Raw genomic sequence first — 11,820 nt, forward strand, 5'->3', positions numbered from 1 at the left:
GCACACGGAGCACAGTACTGTAGATTGTTAGTTCCCAGTCTCTCACTCTCTCTCTGCCACTCAAATATCCTAAGTGCGTGGGAACTCAAACACAGCGTCACAGTAGTCTTGGAAGAGAAACTGTGACAACACAGCTCATGATGATATACATCGAGTGTACAAAACATTAAGAATACCTTCATAATATTGAGTTGCACCCCCACCCCTTTAGTCCTCAGAACAGCCTCAATTCATCGGGGCATGGACACCACAAGGATGCCGACCCATGTTAACTCCAATACTTCCCACAGTTGGGTGGTGGACCATTCTTGATACACACGGAAACTGTTGATCGTGAAAAACTCAGCAGCGTTGCTGTTCTTGGCACAAACCGGTGCGCCTGGCACCTACTACCATACCCCGCTAGAAATCTTTGTATTTCCCATTCACCCTCTGAATGACACATACACAATCCATGTCTCAAAGCTTTAAAATCATTTTTGGACCTGTTTCCTCCCCTTCATCTACACTGACTAAAGTGTATTTAACAAGTGACATCAATAAAGGATCATCGCTTTCACCTCGTCAGTCGGTCATGGAAAGAGCAGGTGTTCTTAATGTTTTGTACACACTAATTCCAAGTCCCAACCCAGTCACACATCCCAGTAGTGAGTCACAAACGTGTAGTGACATACCCAGGGTGACAACCATAGTGCTCCCGTCACATGACTTATATATCACTAGCTCCCACACTCCGTCTCTCTCTCTCTCCCACCCGCTCTCTCTGTGTACTTCAAGCCATTCAAGAAATCTAAACTATCTGTCCACTTCTTTACATTGGGGCCAGTGTTGAGAGTGGGGCTCTTGAAGATGTCATGACTGCGAGCAGGGTCCTTTTCATTGGGACACATACCGGAATACATTTAGCAACTGAAAACTAAAATGACAAGCACCAGGTAGTCCCTCCCTGTTTCAGTCTGGTTTCTTTTGTTTGGCGCCTACTGAACATGACCCTGGCCTTAAGTCATTAGCGTCAATGCTTCATTTCCATACTTGGTGTTTGGTGCCACTGTGTGTTCCTGTACAAGTGTGTGCGAGTGTGTGTCCTCTGTGAAAGTGCGTTACTGTCACCATGCCCCTATAGCCCACAGAGTGCTGCTGTTGCATGTTAGCGTGACACCAAGCACAACTGCCAGCTCACACCATAGCCCTGGACACAGGCAGACAGGAATGTGCTGGTTCAGAAATGTCTAGGTTTGGTTGCCCCTGGTGATAGCTAGTTACAGTTAGAAGTGGTAATGGCCTAGAGCCCAGTTCCCAAATATAGACAAAGGCAGTCGGTGTCATGTTTCACTTTCTGTCATAGGCTTCCATGTTGAACATGTCAGCCCAAGTACAGTACAGTACAGCCTGGGTGAGTTTAGCTACAGTACCAGTCAAAAGTTGACACACCTACTCATTCCAGGGTTTTTCTTTATTTGTACTATTTTCTACATTGTTGAAAAATAGCGAAGACATCAAAACTATGAAATAACACACATGGAATCATGTAGTATCCAAAAAAAACTGTCAAAATATATTTTAGATTCTTCCAAGTAGCCACTCTTTGCCTTGAAAACAACTTTGCAAACTCTTTGCATTCTCTCAACCAGCTTCATGAGGTAGTCACCTGGAATGCATTTCAATTAACAGGTGTGCCCTGTTAAAAGTTCATTTGTGGAATTTCTGTCCTTCTTAATCAGTTTCAGCCAATCAGTTGTGTTGTGACAAGATAGGGATATCTTCTGTATACCACCTCTATTTGGTAAAATAACAAGTCCAAATTATGGCAAGAACAGGTCAAATAAGCAAAGAGAAACAACAGTCCATCATTACTTTAAGCCATGAAGGTCAGTCACTGCTGAACATTTCAAGAACTTTGGAAGTTTCTTCAAGTGCAGTTGCAAAAACCATCAAGCACTATGATGAAACAGGTCTCATGAGGACAGCCACAGGAAAGGAAGACCAAGAGTTACCCAGAGTTACCAGCCTCAGATTCCAACCCAAATAAATGCTTCACAGAGCTCAAGTAACAGACATCTCAACATCAACTGTTCAGAGGAGACTGCTGGAATCAGGCCTTCATGGTCGAATTGCTGCAAAGAAACCACTACTAAAGGACACCAATAAGAAGAAGAGATTTGCTTGGGCCAAGAAACACAAGCAATGGACATTAGACCGGTGGAAATCTGTCCTTTGCTCTGATGAGTCCAAATGTGAGATTTTTGGCTCCAACCGCCGTGTCTTTGTGAGACGCAGTGTAGGTGAACGGATGATCTCAGCATGTGTGGTTCCCACCGTGAAACATGGAGAAGGAGGTGTGGAGGTGTGATGGTGCTTTGCTGGTGACACTGTCAGTGATTTATTTAGAATTCAAGGCACACTTAACCAGCATGGCTACCACAGCATTCTGCAGCGATACACCATCTCATCTGGTTTACACTTAGTGGGACTATCATTTGTTTTTCAACAGAACAATGACCCAAAACACACCTCCAGGCTGTGTAAGGGCTATTTGACCAAGGAGGAGAGTGATGGTGCTGCATCAGATGACCTGGCCTCCACAATCACCCCACATCAACCCAATTGAGGTGGTTTGGGATGAGTTGGACTGCAGAGTGAAGGAAAAGCAGCCAACAAGTGCTCAGCAACTCCTTCAAGACTGTTGGAAAAATATTCCTCATTAAGCTGGTTGAGAGAATGCCAAGAGTGTGCAAAGCTGTCATCAAGGCAAAGGGTGGCCACTTCGAAGAATCTCAAATATAAAATATATTTTGATTTAACACTTTTTTGGTTACTACATTATTCAATATGTGTTATTTCATCGTTTTGAGGTCTTCACTATTATTCTACCATGTAGAAATTTGTAAAAAATAAAGAAAAACCCTTGAATGAGTAAGTGTGTCCAAACCTTTGACTGGCACTGTACATGGCTACATGCTTTAGTGCGTTAACTGCCAATTAACCTTCCTTTGTGTTCTACGCTAAGACTCTCTAAGACTAGATACCTATGCAGAAGTTTCACTTGTTGCTGTGAAATACATGACAACATCCACTGAAGAATATACTGTAGCTTCAATGGTATCTTGTGCAGAGCTGTACAGTACAGATGCTAAGCATTCTCAGCTGTACAACGCATCCAATATTCTACATCACTGCTTCAATGTGAACACGAACTCCTGACACACACAATGTATACATTTCAAAGTGCACAGCTGTTTCAAACAAATGACATAAATGAAACCAGTTAAATACTTTATCACCACATATTTTCTCAATTGACATAATTGTCACACATTTGGAGCTGTGGAACAGTATTCACACTGACTGCTCGACTCGCCTCCAGAAATGGGCGTTGCCTGACGATCCGTGTCTGTTATCTCCAACCACCCGCAGCAGGGTGAAAGAGTAGCCGTCCTTCAGACGACTGCCTCATCCCCACATCCTGTGACCAGCAACATCTCGACCACCCTGATTAACGCAACCTGAAAGAGCATTTCAACCACAAGTCAGAACATAAACAATAAACGTCCTCTCACTGTAAACCGCGTTTATTTTCAGCAAACTTACCATGTGTAAATATTTGTATGAACATAAGATTCAACAACTGAGACAAACTGAACAAGTTCCATAGACATGTGACTAACAGAAATTGAATAATGTGTCCCTGAACAAAGGGGGGGGGGGGTCAAAATCAAAAGTAAGATCCTGGACATTTTTGGGGGGGAATGGCCCTAGCCCTCGCCCTCCGATTCAACAGGTCCCAGACGTGCTCAATGGGATTGAGATCCGGGCTCTTTACTGGCCATGGCAGAACACTGACATTCCTGTCTTGCAGGAAATCACACACAGAACGAGCAGTATGGCTGGTGGCATTGTCATGCTGTCGGGTCATGTCAAGATGAGCCTGCAGGAAGGGTACCACATGAGGGAGGAGGGTGTCTTCCCTGTAACGCACAATGTTGAGATTGCCTGCAATGACAACAAGCTCAGTCCGATGATGCTGTGACACACAGCCCCAGACCACGACGGACCCTCCACCTCCAAATCGATCCCGCTCCAGAGTACAGGCCTCGGTGTAATGCTCATTCCTTCGACGATAAACACGAATCCGACCATCACCCCTGGTGAGACAAAACCGCGACTCGTCAGAGAAGAGCACTTTTTGCCAGTCCTGTCTGGTCCAGCGACGGTGGGTTTGTGCCCATAGGCGACGTTGTTGCCGGTGATGTCTGGTGAGGACCTGCCTTACAACAGGCCTACAAGCCCTCAGTCCAGCCTGTTACACGTGGTCTGCCACTGCGAGGATGATCAGCTGTCCGTCGTGTCTCCCTGTAGCTCTGTCTTAAGACGTCTCACAGTATGGACATTGCAATTTATTGCCCTGGCCACATCTGCAGTCCTCATGCCTCCTTGCAGCATGCCTAAGGCATGTTCGCGCAGATGAGCAGGGACCCTGGGCATCTTTCTTTTTGGTGTTTTTCAAAGTCAGTAGAAAGGCCTCTTTAGTGTCCTAAGTTTTCAGAACTGTGACCTTAATTGCCTACCGTCTGTAAGCTGTTAGTGTCTTAACGACCGTTCCACAGGTGCATGTTTATTAATTGTTTATGTTTCATTGAACAAGCATGGGAAACAGTGTTTAAACCCTTTACAATGAAGATCTGGGAAGTTATTTGTATGTTTACGAATTATCTTTGATAGACAGGGTCCTGAAAAAGGGACGTTTCTTTTTTTTTTTTGCTGAGTTTAGTAGATAAATACCCACCAAGAACTTTGAGAGACTTGCGAGAGACTCGAGATCTTGACAAATGTCAGACTTCAATAGATTTCAAAAGGACTTGTGTGAATTGTGCAATATGTCAATAGCATTCAAGATGTAACGTGCATGTGCATGGATGAACGAGCAAAAACAGTCATCTCTTCATACCAGGGGGTGAATCAATCGAATTGTAACTGCAGAATGCGTCGATACATCAGTGTAACAACTGAAATCACCCCTTACTCTTGTCTACCTAAACACAATGTGTGTGATAATGACTAGAGGTCGACTGATTAATCGGCATAGCCGATTAATTTAGGGACGATTTCATTACAAATCGGTAATCGGCCTTTTTGGACGCCGATTATGGCCGACTACATTGCAATCATCGAGGATACTGCGTGGTAGGCTGACCACCTGTTACGCGAGTGCAGCATCAAAAGGACCTTGTGGCTGCAAGGAGCCAAGGTAAGTTGCTAGCTAGCATTAAACTTATCTTATAAAAAACAATCAATCTTCACTAGTTAACTACACATGGTTGATGATATTACTAGGTTAATTAGCTTGTTCTGCGTTGCATATAATCAAAGCCTGTTAATGTATCATCGAATCACAGCCTACTTCAACTTCGCCAAACGGGTGATGATTTAACAAAAGAACATTTGCAAAAAAGCACAATCGTTGCACAAATGTAGCAAATCATAAATATCAATGCCTTTCTTAAAATCAATACACAGAAGTATATTTTTTTAAACCTGCATATTCAGTTAAAAGAAATGCATGTTAGCAGGCAATATTAACTAGAGAAATTGTGTCACTTCTCTTGGGTTCATTGCAAGCAGAGTCAGGGTATATTAAGCAGTTTGGGCCGCCTGACTCGTTGCGAATTGTGTGAAGACCATTTCTTCCTAAGAAAGACCATAACTAAGTTGCCAGAATTTTACATAATTATGACATAACATTGAAAGTTGTGCAATGTAACAGCAATATTTAGACTTAGGGATGCCATCCGTCAGATAAAATACGTAACGGTTCCATATTTCACTGAAAGAATAAACGTTTTGTTTTCGAAATTATAGTTTCCGGATTTGACCATATTAATGACCAACGGCTCGTATTTCTGTGTGTTTATTAAAATTATTTCTATGATTTGATATTTGACAGAGCAGTCTGACTGAGCGGTGGTAGGCAGCAGCACGCTCGTAAGCATTCATTCAAACAGCACTTTACTGAGTTTGCCAGCAGCTCTTAGCAATGCTTGAGGCACAGCGCTGTTTATGACTTCAAACCTATCAACTCCTGAGATTAGGCTGGCAATACTAAAATGCCTATAAGAACATCCAATAGTCAAAGGTATATGAAATACAAACGGTATAGAGAGAGAAATAGTCGACGCGTCATAATTCCTATAATAACTACAACCTAAAACTTCTTAACTGGGAGTATTGAAGTGTCATATTAAAAGGAACCACCAGCTTTCATATGTTCTGAGCAAGGAATTTAAACGTTAGCTTTTTTACATGGCACATATTTCACTTTTACTTTCTTCTCCAACACTGTGTTTTTGTATTATGTAAACCAAATTGAACATGTTTCATTATTTATTTGAGACTAAATTGATTTTATTGATGTATTATATTAAGTTAAAATAAAAATGTTCATTGTTCATTCAGTATTGTGGTAATTGTCATTATTACACACACACACACTTTTTTTTTTTTTTTTTTTAAATCACCCAATTAATCGGTATCAACTTTTGGTCATCTGAACTCAAAGCTATGAGACACTCTTTGTCAATATGAGCAATTGAAAGCTTCTCAGAGAAACTAGAGAATTCTTGTGAGCGATTCGTCACAGTATTCTTGGTTTGTGTTCTAATGTAGCTGGAGGGGAAATGTGTATTCCATAACAACCCGAATCTGCACTTCCCAGAGCATGCATGCAGGTCCAAACATGCATGGCAGAAAGCTTACCACAAGTATCACAACTCCAACACCCCTACCGAGACCCCTAGCTGCCTTCAAGGGCCGTGAATGTCTTGAATACAGACACCAAACTCAACAGGGCTACCTTTCAAACTAGATCCAACATGGACGGTGCTGATATTTTCCAGTTACACGGCATGTCATGCTTTTTGGCTTGTCGTGGGTGTAACCGCATTAGAGAGCAGTACAGCACAAGAAGGAAGTCAGCCAGCTAGACAGCCAGCCTCCAGCCTGTGGAATGAATCTATGGCTCACTCAGAGGATGAGAGCGATCTGAAGAAGACACAGCGGGATACTCTGAATCTGTGACACACATTCCACCAATATTCGCAGACATGTAAGTCAGATCCCTTCCTGGATCAGCACGCATCGATTAGAAAATGGATGAAGCTTTGAATTTCCGATGCTCTGATGTTTATGAGAATCAAAGTTAATATGTCGAAGTGACACTAACAGAGCAGCCTTGCGTCCTTTCAGGTTGAGGTTTAGGTCCTTTTCCTGTGTCGTGTCGAAGCAAAGGTTGATGTGTCAGACAGTATGGAAGCTGAATTTACATAAATTGGCATTACCATGACGTAGCAGGAAAAAAAATCCCAATGAGCCCACAGATACAACTGGAAAGAGGCGTGTCACTAGGAGAGACTCAAGGCTCTGCTTTCTGGCAGGCATGTTGTGGCACAATAGCTGAGAACTGGAGCTGAAATCAAGAAGGGGCAGGGGGATTGCAAGCATGACTCAATAGAATCCAGGGGGAGGAAAGACAGAGTGGACGACTGTAGGCCTGAATGGTCATTATCCAGTTTCCATCCAACCATTTCATGCGGATGAATTACCTGACACATGGGAAAAAAAGTCATAACCGGGGTGACGGAAACAGGAAATGGCAGGACAATTTTATAAATGTCGACAAACAATTTGTTCGTTCGACATGGTCTAGGATCTTTTTGTGTCTGTAAAATGTATTATGCTAGCAATGGCTGTGGAAACACCTTCATGATCAAATATTATATAAATTACAAGGTAGGGGTGGTATACAGAAGATAGTCCTATTTGGTAAAAGACCAAGTCCAAACAATGGCAAGAACAGCTCAAATAAGCAGAGAGAAATGACAGGCCATCATTACTTTAAGACATGAAGGTCAGTCAATCCGGAATATTTCAAGAACATTCAAAGTTTCTTCAAGTGCAGTCGCAAAAACCATCAAGCGCTATGATGAAACTGGCTCTCATGTGGACTGCCACAGGAAAGGAAGACACAGAGTTACCTCTGCTACAGAGGATAAATTCATTAGATAGTTACCGGCCTCAGAAATTGCAGCTCAAATAAATGCTTCGCAGAGCTCAAGTGACAGACACATCTCAACATCAACTGTTCAGAGGAGACTGTGTGAATCAGGCCTTCATGGATGAATTGCTGCAAAGAAACCACTACTAAAGGACACCAATAATAAGAAAGAGACTTGCTTGGGCCAAGAAACACAAGCAATGGACATTAGACCGGTGAAAATCTGTCCTTTGGTTTGATGAGTCCAAATGTGAGATTTTTAGTTCCAACCGCCATGTCTTTGTGAGACGCAAAGTAGGTGAACGGATGATCTCAGCATGTGTGGTTCCCACCGTGAAGCATGGAGGAGGAGGTGTGATGGTGCTTTGCTGGTGACACTGCCAGTGATTTATTTAGAATTCAAGGCACACTTAACCAGCATGGCTACCAGAGCATTCTGCAGCGATACGCCATCCCATCTGGTTTGCTCTTAGTGGGACTATCATATGCTTATCAACAGGACAATGACCCAAAACACATCTCCAGGCTGCGTAAGGGCTATTTGACCAAGGAGAGTGATGGAGTAGTGCATCAGAAGACTTGGCCTCCACAATCACCCGACCTCGACCAAATTGAGATGGTTTGGGATGAGTGAAGGAAAGGCAGCCAACAAGTGCTCAGCATATGTGGGAACTCCTTCAAGACTGTTGGAAAAGCATTCCTCATGAAGCTGGTTGAGAGAGGCTGCTGCCTATATACATAGACTTGAAATCACTGGCCACTCTATACCGCTCGTCCATATATTTATATATTCTTAATTACATTCTTTGATTTGTGTATATGTTGTAAAATTTGTTGATATTACTTGTTAGATATTACTGCACTGTCAGAGATAGAAATACAAGCATTTGAGAATGCCAAGAGTGTGCAAAGCTGTCATCAAGGCAAAGGGTGGCTACTTTGAAGAATATAAAATATATTTTGATTTGTTTAACACTTTTTTGGTTACCACATGATTCCATATGTGTTATTTCATAGTTTTGATGTCTTCACTATTATTCTACAATGTAGAAAATAGTCAAAATAAAGAAAAATCCTTCAATGAGTAGTATTTAGACACTTTTACCTTTTCCACATTTTGTTCCAACATTCTAAAATGGATTAAATAGTGTTTTTCCCTAATTAAGCTACACACAATACCCCATAATGATAAAGCAAAGAGAGGTTTTTAGAATTTATTAAAAAGAAGAAACTGAAAAATCACAATTACATAAGTATTCAGACCCTTTACTCAGTATTTTGTGGAAGCAACTTTGGCAGCGTATAGCCTTGAGTCTTCTTGGGTATGACCCTAACAGCTTGGCACACCTGTGTTTGGGGAGTTTCTCCCATTCTTCTCTGCAGATCCTCTCAGCTCTGTCAGTTTGGATGGGAGCGTCACTGCACTGCTACTGGTCTCTCCAGAGATGTTTGATCAGGTTCAAGTTCGGGCTCTGGCTGGGTCACGCGAGGACTTGTCCCAAAGCCACTCCTGCGCTGTCTTGGCTGTGTGCTTAGGGTCGTTGTCCTGTTGGAAGGTGAACCTTTACCCCAGTCCGAGGTCCTAAGCTCTCTGGAGCAGGTTTTCATCAAAGATCTCTCTGTTCTTTACTCTGTTCTTTGCCTCAATCCTGACTAGTCTCCCAGTCCCCGCCGCTGAAAAACATCCCCACAGCATGATACTGCCACCACCATGCTTCACCGTAGGGATGGTGCCAGGTTTCTTCCAGACGAAACGCTTGGCATTCAGGCCAAAGAGTTCAATCTTGGTTTCATCAGACCAGAGAATCTTGTTTCTCATGGTCTGAGAGGCTTTAGGTGCCTTTTGGCAAACTCAAAGTGGGCTGACATGTGCCTTTTACTGAGGAGTGATTGGCCTGATTAGTGGAGTGCTGCAGAGATGGTAGTCCTTCTGGGAGGTTCTCCCATCTTCACAGATGAACCCTGGAGCTCTGTCAGATTCACCATTGGGTTCCTGGTCACCTCCCTGTCCAAGGCCCTTCTCCCCCGCTCAGTTTGGCCGGCCAGCCAGCTCTTGGAAGAGTCTTGGTGGTTCCAAAGTTCTTCCATTTAAGAATGATGGAGGCCACTGTGTTCTTGGGGACCTTCGATGCTGCAAAAAAAATTTGGTACCCTTCCCCAGATCTGTGCCTCAACACAATCTTGTCTCGGAGCTCTACAGACAATTCATTCAACCTCATGGCTTGGTTTTTGCTCTGACATGCACTGTCAACTGTGTGACCTTATATAGACAGGTGTGTGCCTTTCCAAATCATGTCCAATCAATTGAATTTACCACAGGTGAACTCCAATCAAGTTGTAGAAACATCAAGGATGATCAATGAAACAGGATGCACCTGATCTCAATTTTGAGTCTCATAGCAAAGGGTCTGAATACTTATGTAAATAAGGTATTTATGTTTTTTTAATACATTTGCAAAAGTTTCTAAAAACCTGTTTTTGCTTTGTCATTATGGGGTATTGTGTGTAGATTGTCCTCATCAATGTTTTATTTAATCAATTTCAGAATAAGACTAACATAACAAAATGTGGAAAAAGTCAAGGGGTCTGCATACTTTCCGAATGCTCTGTATTTAAATAACCATCATATCGAAGTAAACTTGGAATTACACAATAATATGTTGTGTGGTCCTCCCACTACGACTCGGGAAAGCACGCAGTTTATTAGGCTACCGATTAAATACTGTAAATTACTGAACTTCACAGGGTGGTGAAAGTGCACGGTGATGAGCTCGATGCTCCTTTTAAATAAATATCAACGGTCTTATTTTGATGACAAGATGATCGATGCTTGGCTGCCGTTTAACAGATAAAAATGATCTTGCTCTTATCCATAATAATCTCATCATGTAGGTAGCCTACCTGCACTGTATGTGCAAGCTGTTGGCTAGAGCACACATGCCAAGACCAGAGTGGGCACATTTGCAACAGAACGCAACAGTTTGTGACAAAACCATCAGTAGAGTCAAATATGCGATGGTCTTTTTATTTCAGCACATGGGAATAAGTCCGTTTGATGGAAACATCTCTGGTGGGAAAACAAGCATATTTTTATGCAGATTTTAGAATATTTGCATTAAAATCTGTCACCAATTGGATGAAAACCTAGCTATTGTAAATGTTTGCTCATCTGGAAGACCAACCTTGTTTTTGATTCCCAGTCCAGTCAAACATGACCATTTTACTTTTTCTGTTTTCCTACTGTGTCAACCTGCAACCTTGGCATTTGCATAGGTTCCACTTCGCTCTACTAGCCTTGTTATCTTGACAGCAGGTGCACTGTGGCGTCACAGAACTTACAGTTCAAGACTACTGATGCAGCTGTTGTGGGTGTGGTTGCTTACCCACATTCTATTCTTTGTTCCCAGTGAAATGCACTGCAGTAGCATAATTCAAAGGAAGAGATCTGTAAGGTTGCATTGTTTGAAACCTGAATGAATAAAAGAGCACTAATGATACAAACATTTCAAAGAAAGCCTGCCTTACTGGGGAATGGATTGTATATTGTAGACCTATCTTGAAGTACTTATCTGCAGATTTCTACCAGTTTCTCAGCCCTTCAACAATGGTTGTTATAAACTAATAGTATACCAATCATTTCAGACTGGATCAAAATTATATTTTAGCCTTTACATAAAGATATAATACTCATATCACACATTACTTTCTCACTATTTAACCCTATAAAGAAATGTTAACTCGTGTACATTAATCTAACAGTTCAGTCAATGACT

The sequence above is a fragment of the Salmo salar genome, chromosome ssa12 (assembly GCF_905237065.1).
Source record: "Salmo salar chromosome ssa12, Ssal_v3.1, whole genome shotgun sequence".
NCBI lineage: Eukaryota > Metazoa > Chordata > Actinopteri > Salmoniformes > Salmonidae > Salmo > Salmo salar.